The sequence below is a fragment of the Carcharodon carcharias genome, chromosome 3 (assembly GCF_017639515.1).
Source record: "Carcharodon carcharias isolate sCarCar2 chromosome 3, sCarCar2.pri, whole genome shotgun sequence".
In the NCBI taxonomy this organism is placed as follows: Eukaryota; Metazoa; Chordata; class Chondrichthyes; order Lamniformes; family Lamnidae; genus Carcharodon; species Carcharodon carcharias.
Window position 1 is genome coordinate 205,496,834 of NC_054469.1, and position 18,674 is coordinate 205,515,507.

The 18,674-nt window shown below is 45.5% G+C and overlaps 1 protein-coding gene across 2 annotated transcripts in view; it reads left to right on the forward strand.

The window, feature by feature from the left end:
• Positions 1-18,674, forward strand: part of LOC121276244 — a 213,998-nt gene that overhangs the window by 30,098 nt on the left and 165,226 nt on the right. The gene's annotated exons all lie outside the window — the stretch shown is intronic.

The following is an 18,674-nucleotide window of genomic DNA, read 5'->3' on the forward strand; positions in this document are numbered from 1 at the left end:
CGACAGTCACCCATCTCTATACATAAGGGAATAGATAACTGATACACTTTGCTTATTATTATGTTAAATTATCAAACAGAGTAAATGATATAACTGTTGCCTGATCTCATTTTCTTGTATATTGGTTCCATCTTTTCTGGTATAACTTTGGTTGACTTTTAAAAATTTGTATGCTTCTTAGCTTTCCTGTGTTCAACTTTAGCTCATTCATTAGAAACTCTAGGCAATGCTCGATAAGTAGCTTTTTGTGGAGCTAATGAGCATTTGGAGAAAATGGAAGAGCTTAGATTCCTGCTCAATATTCTCCATTCTTCCTTCATTTAACCTTGATATTCTAGTGCTCCATTTTATCTGTACTTTAGGGAACAGTGTCAACATTAGATTCCATTTTGTTACTTGGAAATCCTGAAATATTGTATTGCTAAAAATTACTTCATTTCTGGTTCCATTTTAATTTTAGTCTATAAGTTGGAATTTCAGTCAAGATCAATGAACAAATACCCAGTTATTACAAGTGTGCATCCTATACTGTACTTGCCATATGGCTCTGCAATAGTTATATGAAGCTGTGGTCTATAGTTGGTATGACTTCTCATTGGTGTGTCAGTGCTTTTGATGTTGTCTTCCAAATCCTTATTCATACTTGGCATATGATTGTTGCTGGCAAACACTACATGTGTTGCCCATTCTTAATTACCATCTAATTGTTTAATAGGTCACTTCAGAGGGCAATTTTCATAATCACATTTACAAATCACTCGCTGACAGCAGCATAGATTTGGAAATTTGGCACAATGATGTGACTTGAGTATGAGTGATATTAATCTGTAATTTCATCAGCTGATCAAACATATCGTGATTTGCGGTAGCGATCTTATGTCTGGTACCTGTTGACTAGTTTTCTAGAGGGTTCAAGTGTGGAGTATAATTAAGACATGCCCAGGCACCATTATGAAATTTCACACCTGCTGATGTCAAGAACTATTTCAAAAGGATTTCTGAAACTCTACTGGACCTCACATTTGCATTTCTATAAGGCTATCTCTCAAGCAGAGACAGACAGACAGTCTACCAGGAGATTAGCTATATTGAAAGGTGTTTTTCCTATCTCACCAAGATGGATATTGAATTATTCAGAAGTTAAAGGCTGGGGCATTATAAACCATGGGACAATAGCCACAGTTGGTCCAGACATCGGGAATCATTTTGGGGAGAGAGGTCATGTGACTAGAGTACTCATTTTTGAAATCTCTCTTAATACAGCAAACAAGCTGCTAAGTAATAGTCTGGAACGAGCCTGCCAAGGGTCTCTCCCTCTCCCCTCTCTCCCAAGTTCAAGATCCTTTTTCTATGTCATTTTGAAATTCAGCACAGAGATAGAGAAATGCCATCGAAAGGCACCTCGGGTGCAAAAATCATAGACTTCTGGAAAAGACAGATTACAGTTTTAAAAATAAATTGTCTCTGGCAATTGCAGTTTCACATGGGCTTCAGCTGCTGGAATCTCAAGACCACTGCAGAGAAAAATCTATCACAGCCACAGACACCAGCAAAGGACTCCTAAACAGTGAACTCTAATTTTTTTACCTTTTAGCATTGAATTTTAATTTGACCAAAAAGTAACTTCCTACCATATAGCTTGTAATCCTGCATATAATGTGTATCGTGAAGATCGGATATGGGTGTAGCTTTTTAAATTTTTTTATATCTTTACCTAGGTGGGTTTTTAATTCAATAAAAATGAACCCCCTTTGTTTTAAACTCAAGAAAGCCTGCCAGACTAGTTTCTTTGCAATATAAAAACAAAAAAAACTGTGGATGCTGGAAATCCAAAACAAAAACAGAATTACCTGGAAAAACTCAGCAGGTCTGGCAGCATCGGCGGAGAAGAAAAGAGTTGACGTTTCGAGTCTCTCTATCTCTCCGCCCCCCACACACACACCTTAAACCAGCTTATATTTCAGCTCTTTCCTGGACTCGAACTCAAGTTCTGTCGAAGGGTCATGAGGACTCGAAACGTCAACTCTTTTCTTCTCCGCCGATGCTGCCAGACCTGCTGAGTTTTTCCAGGTAATTCTGTTTTTGTTTTAGTTTCTTTGCAATCAGCACGTAACTGACTAAGCACAGGCAGTGAGTAAATACCTTCATCCTACTAAATTTACAAAAAAAAACCCTGTTATGATCAGACTTGGAGTGGCCAGATAGGGCAGTAATTTTTACCCCGCCTCCCGTGGCCTTAACAATATACAGTCAGTAAACTGCCCTGGCAAAATCTCAAGACCTCTTTGCTCTCCCCTGGAACATGATAAAACTTCACCTGTAAGACTTGTCCTTTTTTCACCTAATTATTCACCTTTTTTTTTCGGATTATTGGCAAATCCAGAATGTTTTTCTCACATTCCAACAAATCCTGACATTGCAATTAAAATATACCTAAATCTCAGTTTTTGCACTAATAAAGCTAATTCAATCTTAAAACTAAAACAATTAATTTTAAAATGTAATCCTTTAATTCTACTGTCCATGATGTCTCTTCTGATTTGCTTTAAATCAGCTGTGGCTCAGATGGTAGCACTCTGACCTCTGAGTCAGAAAGTTGAGGGTTAGTTCCACACCAGATCTTGAGTCAAAAATTTAGGCTGACGCTCCAGTTCATAACTGAGGGGCTGTTGCATCATCTGAGCTGCCATCTTTCAGATGAGACATTAGACCAAGGCCCCATCAGCCCCCTCAGGTGAATGTATAATATACCAGGGCAGCACTTCAGAGAAGAGCAGGGGAGTTACCCCTCGTGTTCTGGCTAATCAATCTCCTCAATCAACATCACAGAAACAGATATCTGGTCATTGCGTTTATGAGTGCTTATTGTGCACAAATTGACTGCTGTGTTTCCTACATGACAATGGTGACAACATTATTACATTGATGGTACAGAGCTTTGGGATGTCCTGTGGTCATGAAAGATACAAATTAAATGCAAGACTTTTAATCTTTCTTGGTGTGTTTTTATATTGAAATATGTTGGGTAATTTTTGTTTTGCTACCTAAACTCTCTGACATTAATTATCGTTGGGATGGATATTAAACGTTTTGGAAGCAGGGTTAGTAGATGGAGTAAAAATATAGATCAGCCATGATCTAAGTGAATGGAGGAACAGGTTCTAGAGGCTGAATGGCTACTCCTGTTCCTAAACCCTCTGTTCTGCGCTATGTTTTTCAAACCAAAGACTTAAAAATGCGTAACTTCTTTCTGATTCCACCCAGTCTTTTACTCTCATTGTTGAGTGACTTATATTTTAAGATTTGTGTTTAGCCAGACAACACCATAGAGGTCATCGGGTTAATCTGTGATGAATCAAAACAGGAAGGGCTACTGATTTATACACCCGACAGTGGTTCCAAGCATAAGTCTGTGACACTTTCAGGGCTAACTTTATAATTAGTCTGTGTATGTAGATAAATGTCATATACTGGACAAATGAGACATATAGAGTTTTAAATGTAATATTTACTTTTGGCCTTTCTGTGATTTTGCTGGTCTTTACTTTGTTTCTCAATATCATTACTTTTGGCTCTGATTCTCTCCTCTGTCTTGTAATGGATTTTGTGTTTTTATTTTTTGTCCTCTTGCTGCATGGACTTTTCTATTTATTGCCTCTTCCCCGTGCTTTTTCCAACTATGTCTCTTGCTACAATGTCTATTGCTCTCTAAGATCTATACACCTGAATGGCACTGGGTGCTCTCCAGAATGAGCAACATCAGCAAAAAGAAAAATCTTGCATTGTATAGTGCCTTTCACAGCCTCAGGATGTCCTAGAGCCAATACAGTACTTTTAAAGTTTAATCACTATTGTAATGTAGGAAATATGGCAACCAGTGTGTGCACAGCTAAGCCCCAGAAAGAGCAATGATCAGATAATCTGTTGTGAAGTAGATTGAGGGATAAATATTGGTCAGAACATGAGGAGAACTCCCCTGCTGCTCTTCAAACTAGTAGCACAGGATCTTTTAAGTTCACCTGAGAGGTCAAACACAGACTCGGTTTAATGTTTCGTCTGAAAGACAACAGCTCCGACAGTGCAGCATACCCTCAGTACTGCATTAGAATGTTAGCCTAGATTGTGCACTCAAGGCTGGGGTTTCTCGTGCCTGCTGGCATCAGGCGCATTCGGGCCGCATGAGCGGACAATATGGTGAGAAGGCCAAACATCGGTTTGGTGATGTCATGAAACCAATTTGCAGTTGTCCACTTCGCCTGCCGATGGCGGACTGCATTTCCCACCATTGGACTTCGGGAACTTCATTGTAACGCATCAGCATATCATTATAAGGCCAGCCCCCTGGAGTAGTACCCCCCCACCCCCTGCTGGATCGTCCACTGCCAACATGTCTCGCAACAGCATATAAAAGGTGTGCACTTGGCAAGCTGCACTTTGAGGCAAACTCAGAGGTGAGTACATTGTAATGTTGCAGAGTGCTCGCCTGGGTTGCCTGTTGGACTTCAAAGTTGAGGTGCGTTGGGTGGGGGGCAGTCAAGGGCTGCCCAATGGTTGAGGCAACTTAGTGGCAGCAGCGGGGGAGGGGCAAGGGCTGCCCTGCAGTTGAAGGTAGAGCAAAAGCACGGTGGAGGGTTGCCAGGGAAGCAACCATGCATTAGGGAAACCTTCTATAAAGTGACCATTCCTCTGCAGCTGAGACAGTTCAGGCACAGCCACATTGATATAATTGGAACAGAATTACCTGGAAAAACTCAGCAGGTCTGGCAGCATCGGCGGAGAAGAAAAGAGTTGACGTTTCGAGTCCTCATGACCCTTCGACAGAACTTGAGTTCGAGTCCAGGAAAGAGCTGAAATATAAGCTGGTTTAAGGTGTGTGTGTGGGGGGCGGAGAGATAGAGAGACAGAGAGGTGGAGGGGGTTGGTGTGGTTGTAGCGACAAACAAGCAGTGATAGAAGCAGAATATCAAAAGATGTCAACAACAATAGTACAATAGAACACATAGGTGTTAAAGATAAAGTTGGTGATATTATCTAAACGAATGTGCTAATTAAGAATGGATGGTAGGGCACTCAAGGTATGGCTCTAGTGGGTTTTTTTTTTTATTTTATATAATGGAAATAGGTGGGAAAAGGAAAATCTTTATAATTTATTGGGAAAAAAAAAGAGAAGGGGGAAACAGAAAGGGGGTGGGGATGGGGGAGGGGACTCACGACCTAAAGTTGTTGAATTCAATATTCAGTCCGGAAGGCTGTAAAGTCCCTAGTCGGAAGATGAGGTGTTGTTCCTCCAGTTTGCGTTGGGCTTCACTGGAACAATGCAGCAAGCCAAGGACAGACATGTGGGCAAGAGAGCAGGGTGGAGTGTTAAAATGGCAAGCGACAGGGAGGTTTGGGTCATTCTTGCGGACAGACCGCAGGTGTTCTGCAAAGCGGTCGCCCAGTTTACGTTTGGTCTCTCCAATGTAGAGGAGACCACATTGGGAGCAACGAATGCAGTAGACTAAGTTGGGGGAAATGCAAGTGAAATGCTGCTTCACTTAAAAGGAGTGTTTGGGTCCTTGGACGGTGAGGAGAGAGGAAGTGAAGGGGCAGGTGTTGCATCTTTTGTGTGGGCAAGGGGTTGTGCCATAGGAGGGGGTTGAGGAGTAGGGGGTGATGGAGGAGTGGACCAGGGTGTCCCGGAGGGAGCGATCCCTACGGAATGCCGATAAGGGGGGTGAAGGGAAGATGTGTTTGGTAGTGGCATCATGCTGGAGTTGGCGGAAATGGCGGAGGATGATCCTTTGAATGCGGAGGCTGGTGGGGTGATAAGTGAGGACAAGGGGGACCCTATCATGTTTCTGGGAGGGAGGAGAAGGAGTGAGGGCGGATGCGCGGGAGATGGGCCGGACACGGTTGAGGGCCCTGTCAACGACCGTGGGTGGAAAACCTCGGTTAAGGAAGAAGGAGGACATGTCAGAGGAACTGTTTTTGAATGTAGCATCATCGGAACAGATGCGACGGAGGCGAAGGAACTGAGAGAATGGGATGGAGTCCTTACAGGAAGTGGGGTGTGAGGAGCTGTAGTCGAGATAGCTGTGGGTGTCGGTGGGTTTGTAATGGATATTGGTGGACAGTCTATCACCAGAGATTGAGACAGAGAGGTCAAGGAAGGGAAGGGAAGTGTCAGAGATGGACCACGTGAAAATGATGGAGGGGTGGAGATTGGAAGCAAAATTAATAAATTTTTCCAAGTCCTGACGAGAGCATGAAGCAGCACCGAAATAATCATCGATGTACCGGAGAAAGAGTTGTGGAAGGGGGCCGGAGTAGGACTGCAACAAGGAATGTTCCACATACCCCATAAAGAGACAGGCATAGCTGGGGCCCATGCGGGTACCCATAGCCACACCTTTTATTTGGAGGAAGTGAGAGGAGTTGAAGGAGAAATTGTTCAGCGTGAGAACAAGTTCAGCCAGACGGAGGAGAGTAGTGGTGGATGGGGATTGTTCGGGCCTCTGTTCGAGGAAGAAGCTAAGGGCCCTCAGACCATCCTGGTGGGGGATGGAGGTGTAGAGGGATTGGACGTCCATGGTGAAGAGGAAGCGGTAGGGGCCAGGGAACTGGAAATTGTTGATGTGACGTAAGGTGTCAGAGGAATCACGGATGTAGGTGGGAAGGGACTGGACAAGGGGAGAGAGAAGGGAGTCAAGATAACGAGAAATGAGTTCTGTGGGGCAGGAGCAAGCTGAGACGATCGGTCTACCGGGGCAGTTCTGTTTGTGGATTTTGGGTAGGAGATAGAAGCGGGCCGTCCGAGGTTGGGCAACTATCAGGTTGGAAGCTGTGGGAGGGAGATCCCCAGAGGAGATGAGGTCAGTGACAGTCCTGGAAACAATGGCTTGATGTTCAGTGGTGGGGTCATGGTCCAGGGAGAGGTAGGAGGAAGTGTCTGCGAGTTGACGCTCAGCCTCCGCGTGGTAGAGGTCAGTGCGCCAGACAACAACAGCACCACCCTTGTCAGCGGGTTTGATGACAATGTCAGGGTTGGACCTGAGAGAATGGAGTGCAGTAAGTTCAGAGAGAGACAGGTTAGAATGGGTGAGAGGAGCAGAGAAATTGAGACGACTAATGTCGCGCCGACAGTTCTCAATGAAAAGATCGAGAGAAGGTAAGAATCCAGAGGGAGGGGTCCAGGTGGAGGGAGAATATTGAAGATGGGTAAAAGGATCCGTTGAACTGGGAGAGGACTCCTGCCCAAAGAAGTGAGCCCGGAGACGAAGACGGCGGAAGAAGAGTTCAGTATCATGCCGAGCCCGAAATTCATTGAGGTGAGGGCGTAAGGGTATGAAACTAAGTCCTTTGCTGAGCACTGAACGTTCAGCATCGGAGAGGGGAAGGTCAGGGGGTATAGTGAATACACGGCTGGGGTTGGAATTGGAAGATGGGGTGGGGACGGAGGGACAGGCAGGGGTGGAGGGTCCTAGATGGGTGTTGGTGTCGATGAGTTGTTGGAGCTTGCGTTCCTTAGCACTTGAGAGAAAGAGAAAAAGTTTCTTGTTGAGGCGTCGGATGAGCCGAAGGATAAAATGAAACTGGGGGCACGCGCAGCTTTGAAAAAGGGTACGGCGGTGCTGCTGGAGGGAGAGGTCGAGTGTGTTCATATGGCGGCGCATGGCACTGAGAGTGGATTTCAGAATGTGACGGGAACAGCAGTCCGAGAAACGTTTTATGTCCCGGAGATACCTGTAATCCTGGGTGGGTTCGAAACATGAGGGGTGGAATTTCAGTTGAAATCCATGTGGGGTAAGTCGGAGACGGAGACAGTCACTGAGAAAGGAGATATGGCTGTGAAAGCGGGTTTTAGTAAACACCTTGTCAAACACTAGGAGAGAAATGGAAAGCAATGAAGGTGAACAAGGCAACAGAGAAATCCGGAAATCTTGTCGCAGAGAGGAACAGAACTTCTTCAAGGAGGTAGGCATTTCTTGAAGAGCAGTGGCAGTCAATTAAACACAGAGATAAAAACAAAAAAACTGCGGATGCTGGAAATCCAAAACAAAAACAGAATTACCTGGAAAAACTCAGCAGGTCTGGCAGCATCGGCGGAGAAGAAAAGAGTTGACGTTTCGAGTCCTCATGACCCTTCGACAGAACTTGAGTTCGAGTCCAGGAAAGAGCTGAAATATAAGCTGGTTTAAGGTGTGTGTGTGGGGGGCGGAGAGATAGAGAGACAGAGAGGTGGAGGGGGTTGGTGTGGTTGTAGCGACAAACAAGCAGTGATAGAAGCAGAATATCAAAAGATGTCAACAACAATAGTACAATAGAACACATAGGTGTTAAAGATAAAGTTGGTGATATTATCTAAACGAATGTGCTAATTAAGAATGGATGGTAGGGCACTCAAGGTATAGCTCTAGTGGGTTTTTTTTTTTATTTTATATAATGGAAATAGGTGGGAAAAGGAAAATCTTTATAATTTATTGGGAAAAAAAAAGAGAAGGGGGAAACAGAAAGGGGGTGGGGATGGGGGAGGGGACTCACGACCTAAAGTTGTTGAATTCAATATTCAGTCCGGAAGGCTGTAAAGTCCCTAGTCGGAAGATGAGGTGTTGTTCCTCCAGTTTGCGTTGGGCTTCACTGGAACAATGCAGCAAGCCAAGGACAGACATGTGGGCAAGAGAGCAGGGTGGAGTGTTAAAATGGCAAGCGACAGGGAGGTTTGGGTCATTCTTGCGGACAGACCGCAGGTGTTCTGCAAAGCGGTCGCCCAGTTTACGTTTGGTCTCTCCAATGTAGAGGAGACCACATTGGGAGCAACGAATGCAAATCCACAAACAGAACTGCCCCGGTAGACCGATCGTCTCAGCTTGCTCCTGCCCCACAGAACTCATTTCTCGTTATCTTGACTCCCTTCTCTCTCCCCTTGTCCAGTCCCTTCCCACCTACATCCGTGATTCCTCTGACACCTTACGTCACATCAACAATTTCCAGTTCCCTGGCCCCTACCGCTTCCTCTTCACCATGGACGTCCAATCCCTCTACACCTCCATCCCCCACCAGGATGGTCTGAGGGCCCTTAGCTTCTTCCTCGAACAGAGGCCCGAACAATCCCCATCCACCACTACTCTCCTCCGTCTGGCTGAACTTGTTCTCACGCTGAACAATTTCTCCTTCAACTCCTCTCACTTCCTCCAAATAAAAGGTGTGGCTATGGGTACCCGCATGGGCCCCAGCTATGCCTGTCTCTTTATGGGGTATGTGGAACATTCCTTGTTGCAGTCCTACTCCGGCCCCCTTCCACAACTCTTTCTCCGGTACATCGATGATTATTTCGGTGCTGCTTCATGCTCTCGTCAGGACTTGGAAAAATTTATTAATTTTGCTTCCAATCTCCACCCCTCCATCATTTTCACGTGGTCCATCTCTGACACTTCCCTTCCCTTCCTTGACCTCTCTGTCTCAATCTCTGGTGATAGACTGTCCACCAATATCCATTACAAACCCACCGACACCCACAGCTATCTCGACTACAGCTCCTCACACCCCACTTCCTGTAAGGACTCCATCCCATTCTCTCAGTTCCTTCGCCTCCGTCGCATCTGTTCCGATGATGCTACATTCAAAAACAGTTCCTCTGACATGTCCTCCTTCTTCCTTAACCGAGGTTTTCCACCCACGGTCGTTGACAGGGCCCTCAACCGTGTCCGGCCCATCTCCCGCGCATCCGCCCTCACTCCTTCTCCTCCCTCCCAGAAACATGATAGGGTCCCCCTTGTCCTCACTTATCACCCCACCAGCCTCCGCATTCAAAGGATCATCCTCCGCCATTTCCGCCAACTCCAGCATGATGCCACTACCAAACACATCTTCCCTTCACCCCCCTTATCGGCATTCCGTAGGGATCGCTCCCTCCGGGACACCCTGGTCCACTCCTCCATCACCCCCTACTCCTCAACCCCCTCCTATGGCACAACCCCTTGCCCACGCAAAAGATGCAACACCTGCCCCTTCACTTCCTCTCTCCTCACCGTCCAAGGACCCAAACACTCCTTTCAAGTGAAGCAGCATTTCACTTGCATTTCCCCCAACTTAGTCTACTGCATTCGTTGCTCCCAATGTGGTCTCCTCTACATTGGAGAGACCAAACGTAAACTGGGCGACCGCTTTGCAGAACACCTGCGGTCTGTCCGCAAGAATGACCCAAACCTCCCTGTCGCTTGCCATTTTAACACTCCACCCTGCTCTCTTGCCCACATGTCTGTCCTTGGCTTGCTGCATTGTTCCAGTGAAGCCCAACGCAAACTGGAGGAACAACACCTCATCTTCCGACTAGGGACTTTACAGCCTTCCGGACTGAATATTGAATTCAACAACTTTAGGTCGTGAGTCCCCTCCCCCATCCCCACCCCCTTTCTGTTTCCCCCTTCTCTATTTTTTCCCAATAAATTATAAAGATTTTCCTTTTCCCACCTATTTCCATTATATAAAATAAAAAAAAAAAACCCACTAGAGCTATACCTTGAGTGCCCTACCATCCATTCTTAATTAGCACATTCGTTTAGATAATATCACCAACTTTTATCTTTAACACCTATGTGTTCTATTGTACTATTGTTGTTGACATCTTTTGATATTCTGCTTCTATCACTGCTTGTTTGTCGCTACAACCACACCAACCCCCTCCACCTCTCTGTCTCTCTATCTCTCCGCCCCCCACACACACACCTTAAACCAGCTTATATTTCAGCTCTTTCCTGGACTCGAACTCAAGTTCTGTCGAAGGGTCATGAGGACTCGAAACGTCAACTCTTTTCTTCTCCGCCGATGCTGCCAGACCTGCTGAGTTTTTCCAGGTAATTCTGTTTTTGTTTTGGATTTCCAGCATCCGCAGTTTTTTTGTTTTTATCTATTGATATAATTGGAGTTGGGCCTCTAGCCTCTCTGTCCACATAAGCAACGCAGAGGCATCAAATGCCACCAAGTGTTCCCGATCTTTTCACCCCTCAGGTGCAGACTGCAAAGTAATGAGCACTTTAGTGGACTGCAGACCAGTTGGATGACTGGGCATGTTGTACAATCTCCTTGCTAAAGCTAACTGTGCATCAGTCACTTGGGTCTGAAGGCTGTACAAAGCACAGGGAAGAGGCCCTGGACTGAGACACCTGCCTTTATCTTGTACAGAAAGGTTTCACATCGGAGTGTCACGAATACTGCTCTTCAGAACAAGGAGCCATAGCTAGGGAAATGTTCTTGGTAGTTTATTTACAATAGTAAACAGTAACCCATACCCAGGCTGTGCAACTACATCTTCTTAACTTTCCTAACCCTGTTGCTATGTCTTGGTTCTCCCTGGCCACCCACAGCACAGGTGGAGGCAGCCTACTGACTGCTATACCCTGTCTGTGATGACCTTGGTGAGTGACCTCTGGAGGGCCATGGCCTGATTTCGGGGCCCTACTGTGTGGCAATAGCACCTCCTCGAGCTGTGGAGCTGGAGCTGCTGAGGTCACAGGAGGAGGGGATTCAGTTGTCTGGACACCCCCAGAGTCACCTGGATGGAAGGCCCCAGGGGGTTCACCTGCTGATCCTCCTCCCTATGAGTGCCCAAGGGCCCCTGGCTGACTCCTTGAGGAGAAGGGGTAGCTGGAGTGAGATTGAGCTGCCCCAAACCTTTCTCACATACACACCCGCCAACTATGGTGTGAGCAATGGAGCTCAGCCTGCACAGTAGTGCAGGGCAAGTCCTGGACCAAGGTCTGCATACCGGCTGCCATCCTACAAGTGTTGACCTCAGTGTGTTGGCATGCCGGTGCTATCACCTCAGCCTGAAGGCAAACGGACCATTCCATTGTGCCTTGTAGCCTGAGAAGTGCAGCGGACATCCCTTCCTGATACTCCCGAGCTTGCCTTTGCTGCTCCAGTAACTGTGACATGACTGAGTCCAGAGGCTCGTCATCTGACTCGGACTCAGCAGATTCCTGGCCTCCAACAGTGCTCCCAGTGCCGGACACTTGGCAAGTCCTGGCTGCCAGCTGCTTGGATCAGAGAGTGCGATGTGCTCACCAGATTGTGATCCCGAGGCTACTGTAAATCCAGGTCCCACCGAGGTGTGTGTCCCTGAGCTGATTTGAGGGTGTTGATGAGCACTGTGACGGGGTTTCAAGGAGGGTGCCTTCAGATTCCTCTGGCCTGGGGTCATGGACTCTGTCAGTTGTTTGTCAGATGTGCCTGCGAAAGCAGGGAGAGAGGAGAGATATTTAGAGCATTGCAATGGCCTGTGAAACTGGACACATCACTCACAGTACAGTTGTCTGATGCATGTTGCACTGCTGGATCCTCACTTGGTAGAGCAGCGCCGTCTTCACCGTCAGTGCAGGAACAGTCCAGATCCTCACCGGCCAGCTAGATGGCTGTTTTCAAAAGCCATGAGGACCATGATTTCAGGCATTCCTCCACTGGTCTTTGATCTCTTGCTCTTGTTATGTGCCAGCCTGTCCCGCATGAATAGAGATGGAAAGAGTGTAAGCAGGATAGATGATAAGTATGCCTGGCCTGTGTGGGTGGTGAGTGGTCCCATGGACAGGATGAGGACAATGAACGTGTGTATGGGTAAGTGAATGGTAATTCCCTTGACCCGGCAGTGAGTGAGTGACTTACCCTGTTGGAACAGAGGAGATCGTTCATCATCTTGCAGCACTGGGGGCTGTCCTCTTTTGAGGGGCAATGGCACTGACCACTGCCTCCGCAACCGCAACCGCCTCCCAGGCCTGGTTGGTTATGCTGCTGCCCATCCTACGGCCAGAGCGGGGGTAGAGGCCATCTTCCCTGCTTGTTGTCCTGGGCTGGAAGCACTGAGATGTGTACATGTGGCTGGACTTTAACTATGGGTGTGATGAAGCGGTGAGGTGATGGCATCGCGAGTGAATGAGAGCCTGCCCACCATGGAAATAGTGTGTTTCCCGGGAATGCATAATTAATGTGGCGGATTTGGGACAATACAGCGTGAAAAGCCACCATTGCAGCCAGCAGGTAAAACGTTGTTTTACCTGCCCGCAGCTGCACTTAGTGCAAATTTGGGATGATTCCGGCCCAAGTCTCTGGAGTGGGTCTTGAACACACAATCTTCCAACTCTGAGGCAAGACTGTTACCTGCTGAGCCATAGTAACATCGTCCAATTACCGCAGTGCGCCTTTTAAATTTTTATCAGCTGCTTGAGATTTTGGGCTTTGTTTTGGTCAATATGAGCGGAATGGTCTTGCATTATTACAGAACCTGCTCTGCATTGCTTTTTCTTTTATTATTGTAGGTTTTGGACAGCATTTATACTTCCAGGCATTAAGCACCCTGTTTATGTGCCTGATCCTGTCTGGCTACAATCGCAGTTGTGCTGGCCAAGAGATAAGTCCATGTAGTTCTCCCTCCCATCAAATAACATTTAAATGTTTAGAGAGTGTGGGGGGAGGAAACCTCTGCTCTCTAAATATTTAAATAATGTCAGTTTCGATTTAACAAGAGCCCAAAGGAGGGAGAGACCCGTGCTATAAGCTCTTCCATCCCTCAGTATTTAATAAACCAGGTTTTACTCCACACTGGACATTAAATTGATGCGGTGTGCATCTTTCTTCAGAGTAAGGTTGGGCTGTGACTCCAGATTTATGCACACAACTGATTTTCTCTCAATGGGAAATTTCTCATTGATTATCGGGGGTATGTGTGGGGTAATTGTGGATCTACCCCACCCCCACCTAGGGATTTCACATCCTTTTAAAAGCATGGGACAGGAGGTTGGGGGAGGCAGTTGCTGAATTCCTTAATGTCCTCCTAGTCGGAAAGACAATTTTGCAAAATTGGCCCTTGCGTGATTAGTAATGGAGTTAGAAATCAATAGAGGAAGGAGGTGTGGTTGAGGGAAATTCCTTTAGATCTCTCCCACCACAAACCATTCACTGACTAGTCCCTGGAACTGGCCACAAACTGTCAAAGTCTTCTGAGTTGAGCAAGAGGCACAGCAAGCGAGTAATAGTAATAATTACATAGACTTTACAGCTGACAAACAGGCCATTTGGCCCAACAGGTCTATGCTGATCTTTATGCTCCATAAAAACCTCCTCCAATTTACGTCATCTAACCCTATCAGCATATCTTTCTATTCCTTTCTCCGTCATGTACTTAGCTAGTAAATATATCTATACTATTCATCTCTGTTTAGGAGGGAAGGGCAATGAATTTGACCTCATGGATGGTCACTGAGTTAGATGCTTTGGTCATTTCTAGGAAACTGGAGTTTAATATGAGCTCTTTTAAGCTATACGTTGAGCCAAGGTTGGCCTGAAAGAGGCTGGCTTCTAAATATGGTGCCAATGTTGAATCCAGAGGCACATGCAAGTTGATTAAGTGGGAGAAAAAGAGAGGTTCCATATGAATGCAACTCTTTCACACCAATAGTCAGGGCAGTCCAAATTGCTTTACAGCCAATGATGTACTTTTGAAATATAGTCACTGTTGTAATGTAAGAAACATAGTAATTTGCACATAGCAAGCTGCCATAAGTAGCAATGCAATAATCTGTTATAGTGATTTAAATATTGGCCAGGAGACTGGGGAGAACTCTGCTGTTGATCTCTGATGGGCACTATGAAGTCTTACATTCAACCAACAAACTGAAGCTGCGCCAGCCCTAATATCTCACCGAAATGACAGCAGTTCCAAAGTTGCAGCACTGCCTCAGAATCGCACTGGAATATCAGTCTGGAATATTTGCTCAAGGATCTGGAGAGGGACTTGAATTGAAGACCTACAAGCTCCGAAGCAATTGTGCTATCACTGAGTCACACCCAACACCTAAATGTAGGACATGTAGTTGCCTCCCTCAGAGTCCAAACAATAGCCTATTTGCCAATGCAGGTGCTGATTCAGGAAGATGTCTCGCACCTTTTGATGTCGAAAAATTTCTTTGATCACTGTGGAACAGGGAAGAGGGGCTTTCAAAAATCCAATTAAAGATACCATGGGGCAGTCAAAAAGCTGAAGGCTGCACAGTTCTGGCTAGGAGGTAGGATATGGCACAGGTAGATTGTTCTCAAATGTTGAACTAAGTCGGCCAACAGAAAGAGTTAGTGCTTGTTCTTTTTTGTAAAAATACGCATAAAGAAATTGTGCTGCTAACAATGATCTCATTGTCCTATATGCACTACATGCAGTAGTTAGGTTTCAAACCAGATCTACCAAAGTGTGATCCTCTGGAGCACCTACAGGAGAAATGGATGTTGGCCTCAATTTCCTGCACGTAGGCTTTCAGTGGAGTTAATGAAGTTCTGAGCGACAAATTCTCAGGCATAGATTACAACAGTGATTACATTTCAAAAAGTACTTCATCAGTTGTCAAACCCTTTCATACATTCAAAGGTCATGAAAGGCACTGTATAAATTCAAGTTCCTCCTTTGTTTTAGAGGAAGTCTGTTCTTCCACATGACTGTGGTGGGCCAACTTCTTCTGCCAACTGTATAGCCGTGTGCAAAGTCACCAGTTCAGACTGCAGAGTGGCACAGAGGCCTGGTGGACCAGGCATTGTCCTCCCACCAGCAGTTGTTGAAATGGTTTGGAAGATATTAAAAGTCTAGCATCAGTTTTCTGTTGCTGATATGTCACTGATCTATTATGGTGCCACACACAGATGATGTTTGGAGAATCTGGTGACTATTTAAGCATATTTTGATCTTCCTACTGTATGCTCAGAACTTCAAAGAGAATGGAGTATAAAAATAGGGAAATCTTGCTGTACAAGGCACTAGTTAGACCACACCCTAGAATATTGTGAACAGTTTTGATCCTCTTATCTAAGGAAAGATATATTGGCATTGGAGGCAGTCCAGAGAAGGTTCACTAGGTTGATCCCGGGTATGGAGGGATTTTCTTATGAGGACAGGTTGAGTAGATTGGGCCTGTACTCATTGGAGTTTAGAAGAATGAGAGGCGACCTTATTGAAAGGTTCCTAGGGGCTTGACAGGGTAGATGCTGAAAGGTTGTTTCCCCTTGTGGGAGAATCTAGGACTAGAGGACATAATCTCAGAGAAAGGGGTTGCCCATTTAATACAGAGATGAGGAGGAATTTCTTCTCTGAGGGTAGTGAATCTATGGAATTCTTTACTACAGAGGGCTGTAGAGGCTGTGTCGTTAAATATATTGAAGGCTGAGTTAGACAGATTTTTAATCAGTAAGGGAATCGAGGGTTATGGGGAAAAGGCAGGAAAGTGGAGTTGAGGATTATTAGATCAACCATGTTCTCATCGAATGGTGGAACAGACTCAGTGGGCTGAATGGCCTACTTCTGCTCCTTCATCTTAAGGTCTTATGGTCTTATGAAATGTCTGATCTCCAGCTGATTTGACCAGTGGCTGCTGCTGCTTCATTCACCCTTTCCTCTCAATCTGAAGAAACAATATGCCCTGCAGCTCCCTCACGTCCTACTTTTGTTGGTACTTTGTGAGTTCTTTCATTGTGATAATTTGGCTTTTATCTTTGTCAACCTTTAAGGCGATTAATAATTTCTTTTTGGTGTGCCATGTGTAATTTTACAAACTTGCTTCATTTTTTAATCTTTATTGCTATGGTCTAAGCCTTTTTACATCTTTTCAAAATGTTCAAGGGATTGCTTGACCAGAATGAACAACTCTGCCACTAACAATGTGGCTATATTAGCTTTCTGCTCTATTTTCCTCCTTTCATGTAAAGGAAGCTATATTTTTGGATTTTAACTGCTGTTTTTGGGATAGGACAAAACTGGATATTGTAACATTTATGGTACAGAATGTACCAAGCTTGGATACATTAGATCCTCTGGGCAGGGGAGGAACCCTGTTGGGAGATATTAACAGTTCACAAGAGTTCAAGAGGCCAAGTGAATGGCACTTCATATTAACAGAAAGTTGCTTAGTGCAGTTGGGGAGCAGTGTCAGCTTAGGGAAACTGAAGTGTTTGTCTGCTTAGCACAGCTAGATAGCTGGAATTGGGCAGGTGATTAGATGTTGGGATGCAGTCTTGGAAGAAGAAATTGAACAGCTAGGAGGTGAGCAGACAGAGTTGGATCCTGTTGCCTGACAATCATTGTAGGCTAAAGAAGTAAGAGGGCCTCAACTGAGTTGGAGCTGCTGTTGAAGGGAAGTCGGTAACCACGTCACTAAAGGCAAGAAGCTGAGACCCCTTGTGCAGAAGATAGAGCTTTATAGGATTTTTATGACTCACAGTGATCACTGACATCTGGGATCTGTCTTGGTGCATCTGCCATTTAGTGTGCAGTTTATGCTGTGTTCAGCCACAACTTGTCTGTTAATTTTTTTTATCTTCATTCATGGGTTGTGTGTCCTTTGCTAAGCCAGCATTTATTGCCCATCCCTAATTGCCTTTGAGAAGGTGGTGACATGTTGTCACCTTGAATCATCACAGTCCATGTGTTGTAGGAACACCCACAGTGCTGTTAGGAAGGGAATTCCAGGATTTTGACCCAGTGACAATGAGAGAATGGCGATATAGCTCTGTCAGGATGATATGTGACATGGAGGGGAACTTTGAAGGTAGTAGTGTTCCCATGTATCTGATAATCTTGTCCTTCTTGGTGATATAGGCACAGGTTTGGAAAGTGCAGTGGAAGGAGCCTTGGTGAGTTGCTGCAGTGCATCTTGTAGATGATACACACTGCTGCTACTGTGTGTTGGTGCTGGAGGGAGTGAATGTTTGTTGTAGTGGGTGGGGTGTCAATCAAGTGGGCTGCTGGCCTCTTACTCATAAGCATGACATCCAGCCACCAAATATTTATCCACATTTTCCTCTTAAAAATCTAATTACTTACTGTTGCAAAATCTTTCATGTTTTTGCTGCCCTATGCATAAAAAAACATTCTCTTTATCTTTCTCCTTGCTCTCTTAGTGAATCTTTTAAGTTGATGACTGCTTGTCACTGATTCCCAAACCAAACAAAATAGTATTGCTGAAAAAAGAGACATGGAAGCTTTTCGTCTTGCACTCATCAGGACACTTCATAAGAATACCAATATAAGGGGAAAACAACAATTTATACTGCAGTGATGAGAGTGCTAATTGGTTGGCAAGTGGATTGGTAGAGGCATTGCCATAAAGAATGCACCAATGATGGTGACTGACAGTGGCCAATATACACATTGGGATTCTTATAGTTCCACATGCTACTAGGTTGGTCTTATTGGCAACCTTGTAAATAGGGCCCAAGCCCTTTGCTCACCCTCTCTCCCACCCCTCTCACTCTCCCTCCCTTGTTGTTGCATGCTCGCTCTTACACACACTCTCTGGCCTGCATGGTCTCTTGCACTTGCTTTTGCTCTTGCAATCTCTCACTCTCTTGCAATCTTCTGCCCTCGATGTTATTTTTAGCCAAGCCTGTTAAGGTTTTGTGCAGGGACCCCTCATTGCCCAGGTTCCCCAGTTGGATGATAGAGCCTGCCTCCGGTTATTATAGAGCACAACCTTTCTGACCTTCCATCAGAATCTGGAGATGTTACAGTTAAACAACTTTTATGTGAGAATTGGGGAAAGGGGGTACATGAAAAGAACAATAGGGAAGGCCTGTGATTGGGTGGAGGAACAGGAGGGATTAAATAACAAAATGGATGCTGGTGCAAGGCAAAAGAGGTGGAAATCAAGCAAATAAAAACTTGAAAG